Here is a 22025-nt window from a genome sequence, read left to right on the forward strand (position 1 = left end):
CACCAAGTTTGCACACAAAACTTGTACGGACAAAATTAAGTTACTGGCTGCTGCTACGAATAAATGACACATTTGTCTGCACAGGTCCAATGCAGACTTCTATAGGGGGCAAACAAGGGTTACACTGTAAAAAAAAAAAAAAAAAAAAAAGTCACCTTTCTTCTTGGTTTAGTTCCTTAAATGTGCCACAAGACAGACATTCTCAAAACATCTACTTAATTACAGTAACATCTGTAATGCATCACTTCCATCCTTGTTGAAGTCAGAAGAATCAATGTGAGGAAATCTGTCTACACTGTGATAACTTCATTGCAGCAAGCATTGATGCAAGCCTTCACAATCAATTTTGCATGACACGACTGCCATCAAACAAGAACCCAGAGGGCAGGGAGCATGTGAAATGAAACAGAGCAAAACTAAGGTAGTAAAGGGCAAAATATACAGCTGTTTCCCTTGTGGAAATAGTTCAACTTAAGTGTGCCTGAACAGTACTGCTGTCGTGCGTTAACTATAGTGCTGCACACGCGTAATCCATCAAGGATTCATGAGTGAGCGAGTACATTCCTCTCTCTCCTTCATATCACTGCAGCAAGAAAAGAGTGAGAACTCTTCAGCAACGCATAGACACACCACAGACACACTATTCATACCACACTAATAACCTTGGGCTGTCTACCAATGCCATGACTTTATGGAACAGTATGGGCTCTAAATAGAAGCTCCATTTCTCACCAGCAGTCTGTTACAGCTCTATTTCAGCCACCCTGTCATTAAATATTTATCTTAGGAGAGTGGCAGATCACACCAAGGTGATAACCATTTAAAAATCCAAATCCAAGGCTTTTTTCTGCCCCTTGCACCCCACCTCATTCCACCACTGCCACAACAAAGACCTATTTTTAAAAGGGATTATCTACAAGTGTTCCTTTAATCAGTGCATGGCAGAACTGTAAAAATGCCTCAACAACAGTCCCAGAGGAATACCTTTCTCTGAAGCCTTATCAGGCAGAGGATCTCCTTTACCGACAGCAGAGTGACTGAGTGGGAGTGAGTGCGTTTGAGGATGAAAAGATGTGCTGCTACCTTACTATGATGTCCTCTCCAACAATCTCAGAACAAAAGGCCAGTTTGAAGTGGAGTTATGATGGCACAGGGCTCTTAAGGTCTTCTGTTGCTGTGTGTGTGTCTCCCATTGGTTTCAATCCTCTTTGTTAGCCGGTTGTTTGTTATGCTAGCAAGATAAGCCACTGTTGTGGGTGGCTGGGTGTACAACAGCAACCGGTGTACTGCTTGAGTGCCAAAGCCAACAGTCTGTGGGAGGGATTGTGGGCGTTATAGATCACTAGGAGACAGATGTCCAGTCTTGCCCTAACGCTGACTCAAACACTAACCCCAAAAACCATGTGTTTGCAAACTGGACTGCTTCCTGGTAGGTTTTAAGTTGATCTTTATCAGACCGATAGCAGCAGCTCACTTTATCAATGCAACCTTCCTCTTTCACAAATGCACGGCTGTGTCGCTTTGTTATTTATGTAACATAAGAGGTGGAAGTCTACTCTGCTAGAGTCTGATAAACATTACAAGATGTCTTGTGCAGGCAATTGAGCAACCTCAATGCTAAAATGACACCAGGCATGAGAAAACAAAGAACTGTGAGGTTTGGATAAATGCATAAACATTAAATGAATATTGCAAATGCCTCTAGAGAACAGATGACTGGCAGAGCATTGGCAAGACACAGCATTATTGTCTACCATGAACGCATTGAGATTCTCCGCTACGCTAAATAAGTGTCATGCTCCAATAAGCAGATTCAAACCCTTTGAGCATCTGTTGTCTTTAACTCTCCCTCTCTTTGTTTTATTGTGTGCCGTCACAGTTAATGATTTCCTCAAGATCTCCATTTTCCACATATGATTTACATGTTTGAAATGCTTAGTTGAGCAGATACAGGTTTGTAATGCAACCATTACTGCCAAGACGAAGCCAAAGAATGTTTGGGCAGGGCTTAGAGATTTCATTTGAAAACCTACATTGATGAAGAGGAAACAGACAAGGTATCAGCATATTGCCTTTCAGTTTCTTCTTGTTTACATATCTGGATTGTGCAGTCATCCTTTCCACAGAGAATCACCGCCAGCAAAAACAATTACACTCCCCCCACCCGTGCACAAAGCTCTCACTGGCTGCCTCGACACAGCTTGACAATCAAGCCCATTAGATCTTTCTGTGAATTAACGCTAGTTAACTTAAAGCACTGACACACATCAAGAATAGTCATTAGCCTGTCTTTTTAGCATAAAAAACAGGAATGATTTGCCGGTTCACAGAGATCATCTCCCTACATGCAGCCTGGGGCAGCCCTTACTGTCTACCTCATTATTTTTGGAAGAACAAGGCCACTGATGAATCCTGTTGGATTAAATATTAGGTGCTCTCATTATGACCTGGCTTACACACAGCAGCAGCCGCAGACTGATTTAAGCTGCTCTTCTTACAGACAAAAGAAAATGCTGTAACTCGCCAGCGCTGTAAATATACAGATAAATCTCTTGCAACTAAGCTGTAAAATCAAAGTGGAATTGTTAGAGTACATCACTCCCACGCTGCTGCACATTCTGCAGTGAGAAAAGCTGTCAAATGTTGGCTTTTTGTGGATACTAGCTGAGCTGACAAGTGGCAATGATACACTATGAGTGATAAAGACATTCATTCGTGCTTACAGTGAGGTTTTCCAGATGTGAAAAGTCTGCAGTGCTCCAGTGGTTCATTACTGCATAGACAGAGTGTGTTGCTGTGTTTTCCTATTTATGTTGCCAGGGTGACAAATGAAAAGCAGAATCACCCGCACAACTAATCAAATGAGTGAGTGACAACAAGTCAATATTTTCTCATTGTGTGGACAAGCAATACATCTGCACAATAACAGTCTCTGCTTCAAGGCTTAGGCAATGCTAGGCTCACAGCATTATAGGGATAATGTGCCAATAATCTGGCTCAGTGCGGCTGTTAAGACTAGTGCCAATAAAAACGCAGTATCAAAAGACAACCTTTACCAAGTATGGGCTAAATCACCAACTCACTAGACAATGTCTAGACTCTGTACTTCAAACACACTCTATCACGCAATGGCTACAAGCCAACAAAGACAAAACTGTAATTGGACATTGATCTGTTGAGGTCTAAGGATAAACAACTCATCCTTGGAGCAGCAAGGAAAAGAAACATACCAAGATGTTGGTGAAAATGGCAAAATAGTGATCAAATACAACCACTACTAACTCAACTATACTTGAAAAATTCAGATTGCATCTATTTTGCGTTGTATGTCCTCAGGGCTCAGCCGTCAATTTTAAAAGACATCTTATTAAAAAATGAGGAAAAAAAACAAAACACGCACACAACACACAATTAGCCTGCATTTGATTGCATCTTTGACAAAAAAATGTCCCTAACAAAAAAAAAATTGAAAAAACATCATTTCTACAAGCCTGGTTAAACACAAGCAAGATCAATGGGTAAATTTATCAGCAAATATTACCATTCGCTGCCTGGCAAGTAATCATTAAGGAATGGCACTGATGCATTATTCATTGGCTAATGTATAATTCAGACTTAACAGCAGATTCTATGCATAAATAAAGCTGTGATACATTTAAACGCATTAAATGTTTACTTGCTAAAATAGGATATGAATGCGCAGCATGCCTCCCTCCCCGCTGCTGTCGCTTGGTTATTTGCAACACTGCTGGGGATGCAGGGACATAAGGTGGATCCAGGAATATAGACTCTGACAGCCCACTCATCATCAAGCACACATGAAACGGACACAGACTGCTGATATCCAATCTATGCTGTAGGGCTGATATGTGAATCAAGTATCTGGTTTCTTTGTTGTGATTAGATGATGAAAATTACGCTGAAGCCATGTCTTTCATTGTCATGTTATCTCCCTCAGACATCATCATCTGTGTTTAAATATCATAGCAGGATGGCAAAGAGGATCGGCAGTGTCAGAGGGACAGTCAACAGGGAGGACAAGAAGGCAGCGAGGACACACGGGCTCCATCTGACGGTGTTCAGGGCAGGCGATTCAAGCGGCTCTGTGGGGACCGCCATTCCACTTTATGACCATGCACTGAATTAACAAGGCCAGATGTCCCCCCACTTAACATGTGTGAAAGTGCCCTCCGATGGGCTCAGCTGCATTAAGGATGTACAGACAGAAAGAGAGGGGGAGAGATAGGACGCATTTTCAATTATCCCAATTTCTCACTCTTCGTTTGCTCCTGAGGTTTATGTTAATTAAAGATATCAGTCCTTCCTCTATGCACACAACAAATTAGATGGAATTTTCTATGAACAATCAAAGCACCTCCACAGTCCATCATCACTCTCTATTTCAGTAGTCACCCACCAGAGGGTAGTGCCTCCTGATTCTTGTGCACTATGTCAATCTTTGGCTAATGTATTCTAAATGAGTCACTTGTACAACACTGTCTATGAGGACAATAGGTCAGGAAGAGCAAAGCCAGGCTGTTCCATTTGGAAATTAAACCTGTCTGAAAGATCAACAAGGCTCGATGAGATTCATCTTCTCTCCTGAAAACTCTGTGTCTGCCTCTGTGTAGGGGGATGGAAAATGTACCGACAATGCTATAGAAGCCATGACTTCTCATTGATTTTCCGCCTGGCTTTGTGACAAGGCGGATCTCACGTTTCGGTTTTGTTGGGGTCAAAAGTGGGAGGGCAAATGTGAGCAATATATGAAGTTAGTTGATGTGCAGGCGGCCAAAAAGGCAGCAACTTAATGGAAGTTTCTCTTATCAGCCACTAACAACCCTCTTACAAATAGTTTGTTTTTTTAATCGGGTCAAACATCACATCTGTTTTCATTCACGTAGCTTATTATAACAACTGGGTCATTCCTTTGTAATTACAATGGCGTACAGTTGAGTCATTCAGGCTATTACCCAAATGAAAAAGATATCCAGACCCCAGCAGACTCACTCATTAGAAAGAAAATGAGAGGCTCGCCAACACTGCATCAATTACAACTCGCCTTTCTCTGATTCTTTATGCATTACATCACACTGTTAAAAAACAACACACAGACAGCCCCTCAGTGTTTTTTCTACCAGCCTTCATCCTGACACAGGGAGGAAAAAAGGGGGCAGAGACGCAGCGTGGTGCAATTCCAGCGAGGGCCATCATGCGAGCAGATTAAATAACGTTTTTCCAATGCCCTGTCAAACATTCAGTTGCCTCTGAGCAGCTAGACAGCCGTTACAGCCTCACTCTATGAAGCATCTCTCTCTCTCCATGGTCAGAAACTGCATCTTTGATCCGGATATCACCCCTCAGATTCCTCAGAGGTGACACTCATACACGCGCCTGGATGTGAGCTGAATGTCTACGAGGCTCTCTGTACCTTGTCAGCAGTGAGACTTATGTTTGTGAAGGGGAGTGACTCACATCGCTACTATGCTTCTCTCGGTTTACATGAATCAACAACACAGACTGCGGACTCAGACCCAGATCAAATCGCGCATCAGATTTAATTTCCACCAAACATTCACATGACGTAGCGCAAGTAGAGATGATGTGAAGTGATACAGACGGCAGAACAGTAGCGTGAACGTAATTAAGATTCAGGCTGCTATATTTTTATCTGATAGCAGCCCCACTGTGAAACACCCACTGCTGTCTTCCCATACAAAAACCCACACTGCAGAACAACTCAGGCTCTTGTGTACAACTCCATTAAGAGGAGTGACCACTTCCTCTTTCACTCAATCCACAAGTAGTGAAACTAAATGGATATCCTGACCTCTGGGGAAGTGAGGATGATGCCATTTCAGAATGCGCTCACAAACACAAGCAATCCAAGTTTTCCAACATTATATCCTAGATAAGCTGAGTAAACCTCTTTTTTCTTTTATCTTAGCGTAATGACTTGTGTTGCATCACTGATTAATATTTCAGGAACAAAACAATGTCATCTAGTAACTGGCAACACGTATGCATTTAACAGAAACAACCTTTATTTCACCTATTGTTATCCAGTATTTGGAAGGTTGTTTTAGAAGTATCGCAGATCACTAATTACATGTTAAAAATGTAGTGATGGAACTTACCTACCTACTTACTCCAAAGCGCCGCATGCAACTGAAAATCTTAAACTCCACACTGTTCACTCTGCCTTTTGTCAGAAAAGTCCTTGAGCGACGTGACACAAATTAACTCATATGATAGCTACTAGCTTCACTAGGAAAGACAGTCCTCTTCTGTAACACCTTAACACTCAGTCTGTCGATGATATCTAAACTAAAGAACATACCTCTCTTACCACTAGGAAGTGAGACCTGGCAGTTCAGATAGAGTTGGTGTTTTAGTATCATTTTCCTGGAACATAATTTACACAATGTCACTTATCTGCATTCCTGTGTGAGTTTTTAAACTGTGCGAACGTTAAACCCTCACAGATTCTTACAGGGGTAAATGTCCTTTAATACTAACACTCATCCATTACCTGCAGTACTTCTGCCATACATCAGCTCATGCAGTGTCGTCCCACTCATGCGGATTAATCACATATGAATCATTAAGCTAGAGGTCACTTCTCAGTCAGCAGGGGACGGTGGGGGAAAAAAATGCCACAGGAAGCTGGACATGGTGAAGATTAGCTGCTCACAATTAGCAATGTAACATCTGAGAACGTGCAATAATGTAACAGGCGAGTGTAAAACACAGGACTTCAGGAAGGGATTGTTTTTATATGGCGAAGACTAAAGGCAATCAGTGCTTTCCCCCCTTCCTCCTTTGAATCTTGTTAAAATGGTTGGAGCTTTCTTTGTGCTTATGTGGCCACATACCCTGAGGATTCAGCTTCTGACTGGAGTCACATGAAAACTTACTATGACCAATTTTACAGCGATTTAAGTAAACAAGCCCTCCTCCCCTCTCTACTATAACTGGAAAACATTAGATAAGCTGCCTTTCAGACAAATAACTGTAGTCTGCTTTCAAATCCTAAGCTGCCCCCTCTTAAAACACACACACACACACAAACACACATCGCGCCCCCCCTCTTGCTCTTTTCAACAACAGGCACAGATCTCCCCCTCCCCTTCACCCCCACAGTGAGAGCTGCATGTGCTTAGGCCAGAGTTCATAGCCTCTGGGGTGCTGAAGGGGGGAAGTCAAGTTAATTTGGTGGTCCTTCAACAGTTTGCAACTGGTTCAGCTGGGCTCCCACACATGGTCCCCCCCCCTTTACACTATCTTTCAAAAACACTCAACTACTTTCCATTATTACAGCTCAATAATCAATTTATGACACGAGCAAGGCTGTAAATCCAACAGCCAATCCTTTATGTGAAACTTGGGGAAATCCCACCCACCAAATTTATGTGCCACTGACTCATCAAGATCCATTTCAACATTTTTCCCTGTCAAAACCCAACTTCTATCCTCGACGTTGATTGATCGCTGGAATACACATGCAGGAGTAGTTTTCACATCTTTGTAGGTATGCAGCGCTGTTGCCTCTTTTGTTTGCTTTTCTGTTCTCACTTTGAAACCATTAGCTGCTGGTGGTGCTGCTGCTGCTGGTGTTAGTGGTGTTGTTGGTGGAGCCTCGTTACAGGCGGACCAGGTCATGGAGGTTGCTTGAGGGGGTCTGCGCTCAGTGAGATCAGCCAAGTTTTACAACAATGCAGCCAACTTTCAGAAACATTTGACTCGGGGGTCACACATGCTTCCTGCTCTGCTTTAAAGCTGAATTATGACACTTTCTGCACAAACTTACATGCCAGCAGGCTTTTGGACACAACTATTCCCTAAAAAAAAACAAAAAACCCGCACACACTTCACTCCTAATGTCTGTGCAATGTCCCGCTCCTTCCTCCTCCAACCACAACCATCCTGCATGCAATCTCTTTTTTTTCTTTTTTTTTTTATTTGGTGTGTATTCAACTACTCACCCGCCAGTCTGGTGATTCTTTGGGAGTCCCACAGACTGCTGCAAACAAGTTGGAAAAACGCGATCCTTTGCCCGAGATGACCCACGGAACTTAACAGAAACACGAGCCAGCTGGGCCAAATCCAAGAACCGGGACAAAACCGGGCGAACGGCACACTTTTTTTAATTATTATTATTAGTATTATTATTATTATCCCTCCGTTTGCCTGCACGGAGGGGGCTCAGGCGAGCACTTGCTTCAACAAAAGACGGTTTCACTTTACTGATAGACTGTTCGCGTCCGTAATCGCCGAGTAAAAGGCACTGGAACGTGTGCTAGTCCCCCCCTTCGGAACGGCTCCTTATTCCCTTCGGCCGTGTTGTCGATGATAGTGTCCACATGAAAAGTAACACAGCGCTGTTAGTTGTTTCGAGGGGTAGGAAACCAGTGAGTTCGCCGTTTACAAGCGCCGCTTCCTTTTTCCACACACACACGCACACACACACGCTCTCTCTCTCTCTCTCTCTCCCCCTCTGCTCTCTCTCTCTCTCTCTTTCCTATGCACACACACTCCACTCCACGCTCTCCCTATCGCTCCCTCCGTGTCTGTAAACCCCCTCCTCCTCCTCCTCCACCTCCTCCTCCTCCTCTTCAGCTGTTCAACAGACGCATCCACATGGCTGACCTAGTCTTTCTTTATCCAGACACTAGTGAAGGAGAATTACCACGACCACACTCCAAAAAAAGAGGAAAAAAAAACCTCGAGCGAAACAAAAACATGGACTGGATTCAAATAATCGCAAGGGACAAAAGGGTGGAGGTGGAAGAAGAAGGAGGAAGAGGAGGAAAAGAAGAAGAAGAAGAAAAAAAAGAGGGGGGGGGGGGGTCGCCAATGGGGCTGTTGATTGATGGCAGCCCCCGTAGGGAAACGCGTTTACACAGTGTGTGTGTTTGCGAAATGCACGGCAGCCGATGAGGACCATCATCAGCCCCGATCAATGCGGACGGTTATGAGAATGTGACTGAAACTGGAAAGAAGGGAGACAATGAAGAAAAAAAAAAGAAAAGCAAAGAAAGCTGCAACAGTAGTTAGTAGTCCCCTTCCTAATGTGCATAATGATTTAACATCCCATGTTTCTTTACCGTCACATTAACTGAGTGCTTCCAATGCCACGTTTCAGTGCTAAAATGACCCCCCCACACACCACCACCCCCTGCATGCACATATGCACATACAGGTCACTGATTTATAAGTGAAAACATTACAGCTTGCATTTGCTGGAAAATACACAAGAGGAAGGCGATTGAATGCTGCTTAGGCTTGTGGAGCTCATTTGCATATTTGGATAATGAATTAATTAGTCACCCCACCCATTAAAAAGGCAGAAACAAGCCGGGTTGACAATGTGAATACTAGTCCATTAGCAATATTTGGGAGGTGGATTTTAATGGCGAGGAAGCGCTTAACATTAGATGTGATGCCGGTTGTTTTCAAGGTCTTACTTTTTTTTCTTTCTCTTTTTTTTTTTTGGTGGTTTTACGGTTTTAAAAACAGACTAAACAGTTTGTTTTCTCTTAATCTAAATGTTAGGAGGCGTAATGAAAAATCTGACACACATGAAAGAGAAGCGGGAAAATAAAGATGGACTGCATTAAGTTATAAATTAATAGGATGATTTCCATTTCAGTGAGCAAGTAGCTTGACACATTTTCATTGTCTAAAACATGATATTGGATCGCTGTCAAAATCCAATTAACTAAAGCAAATAGTGTGCACATTGGGCTCTTTTTGCACTAAAGCCAAACACGGGCAGGAGAGACAGGCAGTGAGGATCAATAGAAATTGAGTTGAGGGTGGTTGTGCAGGGGGTCCTTCATTGTGCTACAAACCATGTTGGCCGTCTTGGTTTCAAAAGCAGAATGGGGGTGGGGGTGGCGTGCTCTGTGCAACAAAGTGCTGGAAAACCTTTTCCAGCTCCTGAGGCAACTGTCCTAAGAAGTTGTACACCCCCTCCCCACAGTAACCGAACACCACAGCAGCCACAGCTCCTCCCTTATCACAGTATGTATACATTTCACAAGGTCAATGTTTATGATATTTACACACACAGTCTGCCGCCTTTCCTGAGCTACACAAACACAAATGAATCCGCGATTGAGCAGAAGCAGAAAACATGTCCGTTTCTGACGCATAATTAAAGCCTCAAAGAAAACCACTAAGACAAATTTTTATCATCTTGGTTGAGAGAAATCTGTCTATAAAAGGAGAGGGGGAAAAAAATTCATCCGTTACACAAAGAAACCAGTTAAATGCCAACATTTCCAGGCTTAAGTTGGCCCAAGACAGCAGTGAAGGGTGAGTACAGTGAATCCTCTCTGAAGGCAGTGCAGAGCAAAGCTGGATTGGCTGGCGGGGCAGGCTCCCCTCCCTGGCAGATGAGATCCCATTATCAGGCAGACGAGAACTCCACCTCCAGGATTTCACAGCTCCTCTGTTTATCACATGGCTCTGTCAAGTTGGGCACCATTAACCGATAATGAAAGGAGACAACCGGTGCAGTTACAAGCAAAGCACTCCACATTCTACAGGCCTAAGCATGTATCTGGGAAGCTGACTGTGTCTATTCAATTCTGTTCAGCATTCAAACGGCCCATCACAATACCTTTTCCCTGAGCACCCCCTTCTACAGCTACAGTGCCTTCAATCCCAGCAGAACAAAAACTGGTTACTTGGAGCCTCTCTGTAAATTCAGAGGAAATGAAATCTAACAGAAATGTACGCGGCTCCAGAGAGAAAAATGACACTTTCCTCCAACACCCTTTTCCCTAAAGATTATTAAAGGAGAATAGTTCCTTGTAAGAGCTAACAAAACCAGAGGGGGTGTACGACGGGGAAAAGTGAACAATAAAGCAACACAAACTATCAGTTTGAAATATGTTTTCTTCATCCACATCAAACATAATTAGTACAAGTGTTACTAAACAAAAGACTGCAAGACTGCTACTGAATCAAAGGCCAACATGCCCCCTCCTCCCCTCCTCACTCTGACTACTCCATTTATGGTTTATAGGATTCTGTAGCCACTTACGCTCATTAAAAATGAATACTTAACAAAAGCTGTGGCTGACACACAGTGTTTGCTTTAGCCTGATTTCTCTACACTGGAAGAAAAACAAGCCATTCAGAGGCAGCAAACACAGCGAGCGAGCGAGAGGGAGAGAGGGAGAAACTGAGAAAGTGCTCGGCAATACAAATAAGTCAGCCAGTAGCTGAAACAACAGAAAAAAGTGACATGGATGACTGAGCCAAGCCTGTGAGAGACTTGGCAAGCCTCAGAGGCCCTGGCCTCTTAAGCACTCATATCTAGTAACTTCATTTAATACATTCACCAGGGATGAGCAGACAAGTTGAAGGAAAAAGGGATTGGGAGAAGAAAACAGACTTGTAAACCAATAGGAGGGTTAGATTGTGGCAGCGGTGGGGGTGTACTTCAGAAGCTCAACTTTAACACATGACTAAATCTCTACAGTGTAACAAGCTAACTTCCTTACTGCCAAAACATAATACAGGGAGGAAAAACGGATGTGCTAGATTGAACCTTGAGACCATTTTACCGTTCTTAGGTACATATTACCTACAGGAGCTGTTCTTCTCCTATAAAAAAAAAATTTCAACACTGCTTTTCCAGATGGCACTTTAAAGCAGTGACTCTCTCTTCACCACACGTACTTTATCCATAAAGAACAAAGACTCTGTGTGACTGCTGCTTCAAGTTACTGTTCCTCATAGCCGCTGATAGCTTCCCTCCTTCTCTGCTGGCAGGCAAGCAAAAAAAGCTGACTTCAAATCATTCATTGCCCCTTTTAGCCTTCATGGATTCTTAAGAGAGTACTTTACAAGTTGGGGGAATCCAAAGGGAAAATAGGGTCTTACATGACTAATTAAAACGCAGACTTTGCCTGGAGGGGGCTGAGAAAAGGGGAAGCAATAAAACAATCCTCTCCAATCTCCCAACAAAGTAACTCGAGGAAATTACTCAACTAAATACGGTTAACTACACGCTTGTGAATATGAAGCTTCAAGGTTTTCAAGAGCTAAAGCTTTCGCTGGAATGATGAGTGCTCAATGGTAAGATTCTATTAACTTAAAAAAGAGGACCAAAAAAACAAGCAAACAAAGCATTAAAGGTTGCACCTTTCTCTCTACAAGCAAACAGCCTTATCAAGGTGACAACAGCCAAACTGAAAATCAAGATGCCCTTTGGAGAAAATCCAGACAGACAGCTAGTAATTAAGCTGCTACCTAGCAAGCCTTTATTTGCTATCATTAACACAGTTGTAAAAATGTGAGGGAAGCCAAGGAATGGTATTTCACTTTAGGCAATCAGTGCAAGGTCTAGCCTCACATAGCTATCTTGTTTACATAGCTATTCACAGTCACATTTGGCAGCCTTGCAACACTCTGAAAACCAAGACACTTGTAGGCTACATATGTCTAATCTCTTTGCCAAGCTACACAATCTACTCAAGAGAGTGAAACTTGCTTGCAGCAGTCATTTGGTAAAACTATTGCATATTAAAAAAATGAATGTAAGTAAACCTTATTCCAGATGGAGGTGGATGCCACCTGGCAAACAACCTGATCAAATGTTAGTGAGAGGAGGCACAGCATTTTCTCTTAATGGAAAACAGCAAAACATGAATGCTCAGTTCCTGTCTTTGATACAATTGAGCAACAACAACAACCAAAAAAAAACTACCTGTGTATTGACAATGAGAGAGCACAGAAGTAATAAATTATGAAATACTTGCAAACTTGAAATTATATGAATCAACACATAAGGCCACATCTATGGAGTAAATATGGATACCACTGAATACCCACAATACCATATATGCCTTTTGACTAAGCCACAGACATTCTTCAAGCTCTCACATGGACTCTCTGTGTCTGTCTGATTCTCCAGGCAAAACAGGGCCTCATTCATCTGAATAAAAGAGCAGTTCAGCCTGCCGTGGCTGCACAGAGAACAGACTCTGAGGAATGAGACTGTATTTCCAAGAGGGCCACAGAAAGAGAGAGACAGAGTGCAGGCTGTGGCGCGAAAGAGGAAGTTTACATTTCAGGCAAATCCCTTTGTGAACAAAGACACGACAAGATAAACAAACAGTACATGTGTCTGATGCTTAACTCTGGATCCAGTTAGGAAAATCTGACTCCAGAGAAGGGGGGGTGAAACTGTGCTTAAAAGTGATCAGCAGACTATAAAAGCAAATGAGGGCCACAGTAATGAAAGCAGGAGGAAGAGAGAGAGAGAGACAGAGAGAGTGGCAGTTGGGGTGTGTGATTCCTGTGTGGTTAATGTCTCCAAGCTAATCTGCTCAGATAGCCAGTCGCTGCCTCATCTCAAACTGAGTCTCTCACCTCCAAACACTGCCACCCTATGGACAGTGAGTAGCGGTGCACATTCACGCTGTTGCTGTGCTAAAACTAGAGTGGGGGTGGGGGGAAAAGCTCACAATGTGTAAAAAACACAAAAAAAACCCACTATAATTCATGACACGCATATTAAGATGCTCAATATGGTGCAATGGCCCACAAAGCACCCCCCCCCCCCCTTTCAGTACCAGTGCTTATTCAGAAATCAATTATTCTCCTCTGGTCACACTTGGCTGCTCTCAGTGTGTAAGCTAATGATTCAGCCATCTAGTTTACAGATAGATAGTGATAACTAGAATAAGCATGTCTATTATAGGTCAAAGGAACAAGATTCTCAAGTCATTCAAGCTAATTTTTCACATCTTGGATTTCTCCATCTCACTTTCCTCAGTCTGTTTTTTTTTTTTTTCATTTGGCATGAATAATAGCAGCGAGGAGTAATCTCAAAGGCAAATGTACGGTCAGCGTGTCAGCACTGGGTGCGGTGAGAAAAGGATGTGTTATTCAAAGAGACAGCACACAGACGGGGTGTTAAGGCTGTGTTATGAGATTTGACTGTTTCTGCAGGAGCGAACGGGTAAAATCTGTCTGTGTGCAGTAAGAGTAGACAGTTTGGAGATCAGTGCTGAGGTCAAGAGGAGCCACTTTGCTGTGCTTTGGCCTCCCAACCCCTACAGCGTTCAGAACCAACCGTTCCACTGAGGGAGTAGATAAAAAGCTTGGCAGCAGCCGTGCAACTGGAGACAGCCACAGTTGCTAATTTATGCAGGTTTTATTTATGGCTTTTTAAAGGTACAAAATGGAAATTAATGGGGAATAGGTAAGAAGGTGGGAAGCTTCCTACCTATTCCTCATTAGCCAGAATATATATTAGGTTAGCCTCAATACTGCAGACCCCCAAAGGCATTAAATCTAGGGGCTTGTTATGAACAAACAAAGCAATAAACAATCCAGACTAAAAAAAAAAAAAACCTACCTATTTCAATTAAACAGAGTTTATTTTAGCTTCATGAAAATGTCCTCTACCTACTCACACAAAAAATTAAAATGCAAGTTCATGTGATTTGCAACAGATGTGTTTTCTTTCTGTTGCACAAACAGAAAGAGGCATTCCCTTTGATGGCTCAGTGAGAATAACACTTTTAATGTCATTTACAGTTACATGACAACATAACTGCTGGTTATGTCTTTACTATCTGGGCTTATGAATCAACTCAGGCAGTATTGCTCTGCATCTTGTGGGCATTCAGACTGAGAAGTGGTGAACTGGAAATTGCACAAATTGCTTGTTTGAACGCTCATATTTTGCATAATGCATGCAGCATCTAACCAATAATAGATGTGTGTGTGTGCAGCAGGGAGGAGAGTGTGTATTAGATAGCAACTGAGAGAGGGAGAGTGTGGGGCGAATGAGAGATAGTGTAACCCTCATGATATTTGATATTGAGCAGAGTAGAAATCTAACATGCAGCATGCCAACTGTCTTCATAAAAGAGACAGTGAGGAAGAGACAGTGCAGGCTTAGTTAGCTGGAGGAAGTGGAATGGATTGAAGGGAGGATGGATGGAGCGAGGGAGGGAGGGAGAGAGCGAGGGAGCGAAAAGAAAAAACAGAGCAGGAGGGAAAGAGAGCAAGCTCTAGCTCTCTCTGTTCCTGCACACATCAGCAGCAGGAGGGCAGGGATGCGCGGAGGCCACAGCAAGCCAATTACCAAACTCATTAAGTAACCTGCTAGTCGGCTTTGAACTGCAGCCCCCTCCATATCATGACTCGATTTTCTGCCGCTGTTGTGGACATTCAGATAGGTGCAGCTCTCAGTCCTACACCTCTTCTTAAAATGGCAAGAGAGGGAGCAGAAACGGTAAAACGGTAATCACATTTTCACATGTTCATTTGGATTAAAAGTGCAACGGAGAATAACAAGTGAAACTGCAATAAAAAAAAATAAAAAAAATTGGAAAAAAAGGAGTGGGTGATTGGCGGTTTGAAACCATGATACTGCACTGAACCGGCTGTGACGGAAAGAAAAAGGCCAGTACGAAGTGTAAGTCATGCTAAAAAAAAAATAAGAAAAATGCATCCCGACACAAACACAAGACGGGTTAGCATGAGTTAGCAGTTGAGGGATGAATGAATGCTGACAGGCTTGAGCTGTTCTCTCCAGCGGTACAGAAAGCAGCAGGGGGTGGTGGAGGGTGGAGGGCTGCAGGGGGAGGAGGGGGAGGACAATGAAGAAGAAGTGCATTGAGCGGTAAGGATGGCGATAGAGAGGAGAGAAACTGGTGGCAGGCGGAAAAAATGATCCAGAGCCACTGGGTGGGGCAGGAAGAGAAACATACTGGGATAAAGGAGGAGGGGAAGGGCTAGGGCTGTGCGATATGACAGTATAGATCATATTATGATAAAGAAAATGGCCATGGTTTTGTTTTGTCTTGTTTAATTCACCATAGTGTAAAAATCACAGTTTTCACACTACTATATTGCAGAATCTGGAAGACATTTTGGATTCTTTTAAACACGGTGCATGTATACAAACAAACATGGAGGACAATGAACGTGACAGAACAGTATAAATCTGAACAGGAAAATGAACACTGACCTGCCGAGATAAAACAAGGAGCTTGTATCTAACGGCATGGTTTTGATCTGGAAAACTAGACATTACATGGTATCATTATGTCTACTGTTAGTATGTTTATTTATAATATTTTTAGTCATATTCATCATTAAAGTCTATACATAGCAGCTTTACCATTTAGGAAAACACATATATTACTGATCAAATTCAAATTGCATTTTTCACCTAAACATATAAACTTGAACAAGCATGAAAAATATTATATGTGGTGATAAAATAATATATTTGGTGACTCATTTTGTATTTTACCTCTTTGTTCAATATCTCTGAATCCAAAAGAAGAATAAATGAACCGTTTAATTGGAGCCTTTTGCAATGGATAACTGGACAAAATGACATTGGGATTAATTGAACAGCTCTGTTTAAACTCTGTTTTCACCTTTTTCATATTTATTTTCATTTTGTTAGATGCAGATGTAAAATGCTGATTAAATTACTGACTGTTTTCCTGATAAATCAATTAGTTGTTTGGTTGGGAAAATATCTGAAAATGATGAAAAATGTGCATTCTGACCAAAACATTATCATAGTATTGTCAAAGAACACTGGACATTAAAATGTAAAAGATTAGAATAAGCAATTATGGTGATAGGAAATATGTTGTGTGTGGTCATGTAAAGTATTGATTGCATTTGTAGGAAAACTGCATGTGTCATTATCTGGATGTGGAATGACCTCTATCAGGATATGAGCATTCAGTCATATTGCAAAACACTAGGAAAGGGCAGCAGAAAACACCGCATTAGTCAGTGCTTCACTGTCACAAAGTACTGTTGACTAACCTTGACTGCATTCAACTCCTAGCTCTCTGCCACACAGCCTCTCAACAAGTATTGACACAACGACAGTCTGCAGGAGAAAAACTGAGGGGGGAAAAAGACAGACACACACAGAGGACAGAAAAAAAAAACATGAATGATGTGTAAATGGAACAAATGAGGTGATAACAGGTTGACAGTAGAGGTGTTTGCCTGGGTGAAACGGAGGCAGTAAAGAAGGCTGCCATATCTGGCATTATGTCGAACACATGGCGATGAAGCACATGCCCCAAAAAATAATACAGTTCACAGCGCATTTAACATTTTCTATGAGGAGATTCTGAGCATTTATTCTAAGCCAGTATTCATTTCCCTCTACTCAATAACCCTCTCTGGATATACACAGATCTAGGCACTCACACTTGATACACACACTGAGAAATGCACACACACACACACACACAGTCCCCCACCCCAGAACCTCCCCCATTATCCCATGAGCCCTCTCTTCTCTGCCTCGCTCGACAAGAGCTTGGAAATAAAAACATCACAGCTCTGCCTCGCAGCACCTGTTCAATAACATTGACATTTCACATTCAGCATCCGCACACAGAGATTCCCTGCATTTACTCTTTTTAACACTCTGAAATGCAACACACACACTATCATTCTCCTACACTTTAATGTAAGCATTTTAAAGCTACTGCAGTCTGCCAGCGTGTATGCGTGTGTATTTTTATTAGAGCTTGTGTGTCTGGGTGCTGATAGAAGACATAAAAACCTGAAGTAACTCTTAGGTATGCGTCTTCATTTAACACCCACTCACCATAAAACATACTGTAACACATACTATTCATTTTATGACCAGTTATATATTTTAACTGAATCAATCCAGTGTTATGTTCTCAAATATTCAGTTGATAATTAGGTGTATTAAAGATCGGAAACATCTATAAATAGAGCCATGTGAAACCCAGTAAAGTGTTAAAAACAATGGCTGTATATAAAGATGGACGATGTGACTCCACAGAAAATAAAACATCATTGTTATGGAAGCTGCTATGTTGCTTACACAGCAAAGCCTGTTTTTTTTTTTTTTTGTTAAATTCAGAAAGATGACAACTTGAACACAAAACAGCCTGATGAAATCTACTAAAAATACAGAAATCACTTTTGGGAGAAATTAGGTGTGTCATTTCAAGTTTTAGTTTGGCATATGACCTGTAATGCAGCCATCCACCAGGACTGCAATGAACATATTTTACAATTAATTTAGGTTATTTGTTTCTGCACAGTCTATGGTTGAAAACATCCAACACAGTAACAAAGACGGCAAAGAAAAACAGCATCTGTCAAATGGCATATGCTCCTTAAGGTTCGGCTGATTGAATAATCAATTAGTCAGCTAACTGGCTCAGCTCTAATCAATTATTAAAATCGGTGATTATCCTTAAATTGTTTTAGTCTATAAAAATGACTCAGAGGACGGCCACTGTCTTGGAGTTAATCTGCTTGCTACAAATCCTCCAAAGCTTAAATTAAAAATACATTTTACAGGAAAGGTTATTAAATAGTGTGGAAACATATGGCACAGTGTATGTTGTTGTCATATCTAATTATAAACAGCTTTGATTCTTAAGAGTATATGAAGATTAAGGATAGCAACATGATAAGATGATGAGCACCTGATGGAAATCAAAAGTATCAGTGGAATATGTAGGATTTTGTCTCCTGAGGATGACATGTTTATTTTGGTCAGCAATTATTTTTTGAAAGTAAAACTTACACCTAACAAGGCAACATCTGTAGATATTTACCCAAAGTACAAAATGTCACCTTTATTATTCAAGACTGGCTTCTGATGCATCAGACCTCCTGAATTCATCCTGCATTCTAAAATGAAATGGTCTGTTCTGTTTTGAATTGGAAAACAACACCAGGTGTGCGGTGAATAAAATCAAAGTTTTTTCTATCCATGCAGGCACTGTTGTACAACACAACAAGCTGTGATGCTCTTGTCTTTGACTTGGTGGAAAAATAAGAAAACACACAGAAATAAACCTAGTTAAGGGTGCAATATTCATGATTTGCACGTGCTTGTATTCTTGTATGACGCTGGTGTTGGAGTCAGTGTATTATGTTAGCTAACTGCATTTGTAAGCTAATGGTATCTGGTGTTTTATACTTATTTTATATATTTTTATTTTGTTGGTTTATTTAATAGGGACCATGTATATTTATGAACATTGCTGTATAAAAAAAACACACCCATTTAAATATGCCAGAATTAGTAAAAATAACTACTTTTCATCTGCAGTCCCTAGGCAGGTGACAGAACAAGACATAAAACAGCCAGCATTGAAAAATACACATAATGATGACATAGACATTATCAAAACAGATAAACAAAAAACAAATGGACACAGGATGATAAAGGGGGCATTAGCCTATTCATTCACCTCTATACTTACATACAATTTAACATAGAAAGTGTATGGGTGATGAAATGTATCCAGTCACTGCTGTAGAGGAGCACAGCTTTTGCAAAAAACAACAAAGTTCTGTATATAAAAATGTAATTATGGATGCAGGCAAAAGAGGCAGCTGTTAACTTAGTAATGGAGTTGGCTGACATCAAATAATCACCTTGCTGCACAAAACAATGATTCCTAAATGTCGTATTTGTCTTAATCCACTCTTAGCTGCACTTAGACACTGTAATGCTCGTGATAATAGATATGAGGGTAAGATAAGATGTGTAACAACCCACCCAGTGCTAGTGTTCAGAAGTGTCACCAGGTGCATCCTAACCTGTGTGGCTGAGCAGGGACATCTGTTTGACGGCATTAGAGCCATCAGAGCCTAGCCATAACCACAGATTAAATGGCACTAAATCTGGGGATTAGATCCACGTATGAATAGCTCACATTGATTTTGCAATCCCTTCACCAACTCTGGGATTTCCACAGTGACAAACAATGTGGCCATCAAGCACACACACACAAACACACACAGGGGCTCATCTGCCTCTCAGTTTATTTTCTTTCATACATGCCCTAAAATCAGTGTGTGACTAAGTTATCATCATTTTAATCTGCTCGTGCCTCTGCCTACAAGCTGTATCCGAACAGCACAAGGCATGCAACATCATTCTTTCAGCAAACTGTCCATCCATCTAGCCCCCCCCTCCCCCCGGTCACAACAGAGCAGCAACTAAATCAAGCTCAACAGGCCTAGAAATGTCCATTCTAATATTCTAGTGTGTGTGCTCATGTGAAGGCACGATCACTTCAGTGCTCAGTGAGTTGAGGGTTAGTGTTTGTGAGCACCAAGGAATGCAAGACTGTTCTTGTAGAGGTGGATGGTATGAACAGAACAGGAAGTAAACTGATATGGATTTGTTCTGTGGTTTGGATTTTTACAGTACTGCACTGATCCTTCACAGATCTAAAGTGGCAAAGACATGACTGCAACAGTGGGAGGTAGAAATACATTAAACCATGCCCAGCTTGCTGCAAAGATGAAGCAGAAAATTCAACCCTGGTTTAACAGTGATGCTTGAGCAGGATAATACTTTACCAGAAGTGAGTTGGTGTAGTTTATGTTCCAGCATTCCCTTTAGTTGTTAACATTTAACTACATCTTTTTTTCCCTCCATATTTATCTTTGTTAAATGTTAAATAATAAAATCCAACGAAGAAATAAATGAAAAAAGCATCACCGCATTAATAACCAATAAGCTTTCTCTCACTTCATCATTGCCTTGAGCTTGCTAAATGTTAGATAATAAAAACTAGAAAATACCAAGTTGCTTTCTCATTGAGAAAGATACTCTACTTCTGTATTACGTGACATGCGTTCTAATAATACAATAATAGCTGTCATGCAGTTTCTATACCAGTGCTTTACACTTTAAGAAGCATTTGTGCTGAAATTTACGAGAAAAACAAATGTTAATGCCTGTACAGTGCCTCCCAGCCCAATGTTCATGTCTTATGTAGCTGCATGACCTGCACAACTAAATGAAGAGACACATGTTAGCATTCATTCAGCCTCTGAGACCTTTCTGACCCAAGAATCCCAAAATCCTGCACTGAAACTCCAATTACCATTGACCACCAGCAGCCTTTGCAAGCTGGCATAGATCAGAGAGAAATGCAGTGCTTTCATGACTTCAGTTTGCTTCTCCTCCTGTGCCCCTCTCTGCCTGTCCACCACATGCTCCATAGAAAAGCCATTATTTTAACACCAGGCTCACACTAACCACTTCAAACACCTCCACAGCTAAACATAAAGAAACCAAAGATAGCCTTGCTGCGTCTCCACTATTAACACACTCAAAAACCAGGTGTCAAGTGTGTTAAGATCGAAGCAGTGATTCATAGAAAAGACTCAAGAACTGTTGTTTCAGTCACAGTATAAACAGTAACAACTTAGTAACTGTGTTTGGTAACCAAAACAAACCTAACCCATTCAACCAAAATGGCCGCAAATGGTCATCATGGCTGACCTTAGCCACGTATCAAACCAAATGAAAGCGATTACCTGATGATTAGTGCGCGCTGTGAGGCAGCTTCATTAACCTTTGAGAAACAGAGAGTGGAGGCAGCAGTGTCTAGCCAAGTGGAATGCTGTCCTGACTACCTCAGAAAAAGACATGAGTGAGGTGACGTAGAGAGAGGGAGAGGGAGAGAGGAAGGGAGAAACTCGGTGTGACAGTACAGCAGCTCCCATTAGGTAAGCACATTGAGCCGTCAGGCCGGCACATTCATCAACACACAGAATGCCAGTCAGCAGCACCAGCAGGTTAGCCCGCCTCACTACCATGCTACTGTTACTGTGGTGAGCCGTGGAGGGGAGAGTGACACAGAGGCATTTGCAAAGCAGATTTGGACCATTCTCTCACTTAAGCATTTGGCTGTGCAAATGTTTCTAAGCATCGCTGGGGTGGGTTTTACTTGCATTTCCCATTTCCCACAGAACAGCCACGGGCTACTGATGATGTCATTATCATACTTGCACTGTAATTGTCAGATGCAGAGTGTGCCAAGATCAATGGACAGCAAAATCTGGATCAATTGATTAGTCCACCGCTGTTAAGCTGCTAAAACATATTTTGTGTGCAGTCAATGTGTTACTGGATGGGCTGTGAATGAATTGGGTCTTTGCCTGTTTTCAGACAGCAGCATCCAGACATGGGGTTAGGCAAGTGGATCGGTGCCATA

The 22025-nt window shown here is 41.8% G+C and overlaps 1 protein-coding gene across 5 annotated transcripts in view; it reads right to left on the reverse strand.

Annotated features, from left to right (window-relative positions):
* The window catches only part of rerea (arginine-glutamic acid dipeptide (RE) repeats a), a 156553-nt gene that overhangs the window by 106224 nt on the left and 28304 nt on the right, over positions 1–22025 (reverse strand). For 2 of the 5 annotated variants that reach the window (XM_030139586.1, XM_030139583.1), the window contains exon 1: positions 7986–8550. The exons of 1 other annotated variant lie outside the window; for it this stretch is intronic. The gene's annotated coding sequence lies outside the window, so the exon portion shown is untranslated. Of the gene's footprint in view, positions 1–7985; positions 8552–16824; positions 16906–22025 lie in introns of those variants that run through there. 2 more of the 5 variants (XM_030139584.1, XM_030139587.1) reach the window with 2 other exon arrangements.

This window comes from Sphaeramia orbicularis, chromosome 7 (genome assembly GCF_902148855.1).
Source record: "Sphaeramia orbicularis chromosome 7, fSphaOr1.1, whole genome shotgun sequence".
NCBI lineage: Eukaryota > Metazoa > Chordata > Actinopteri > Kurtiformes > Apogonidae > Sphaeramia > Sphaeramia orbicularis.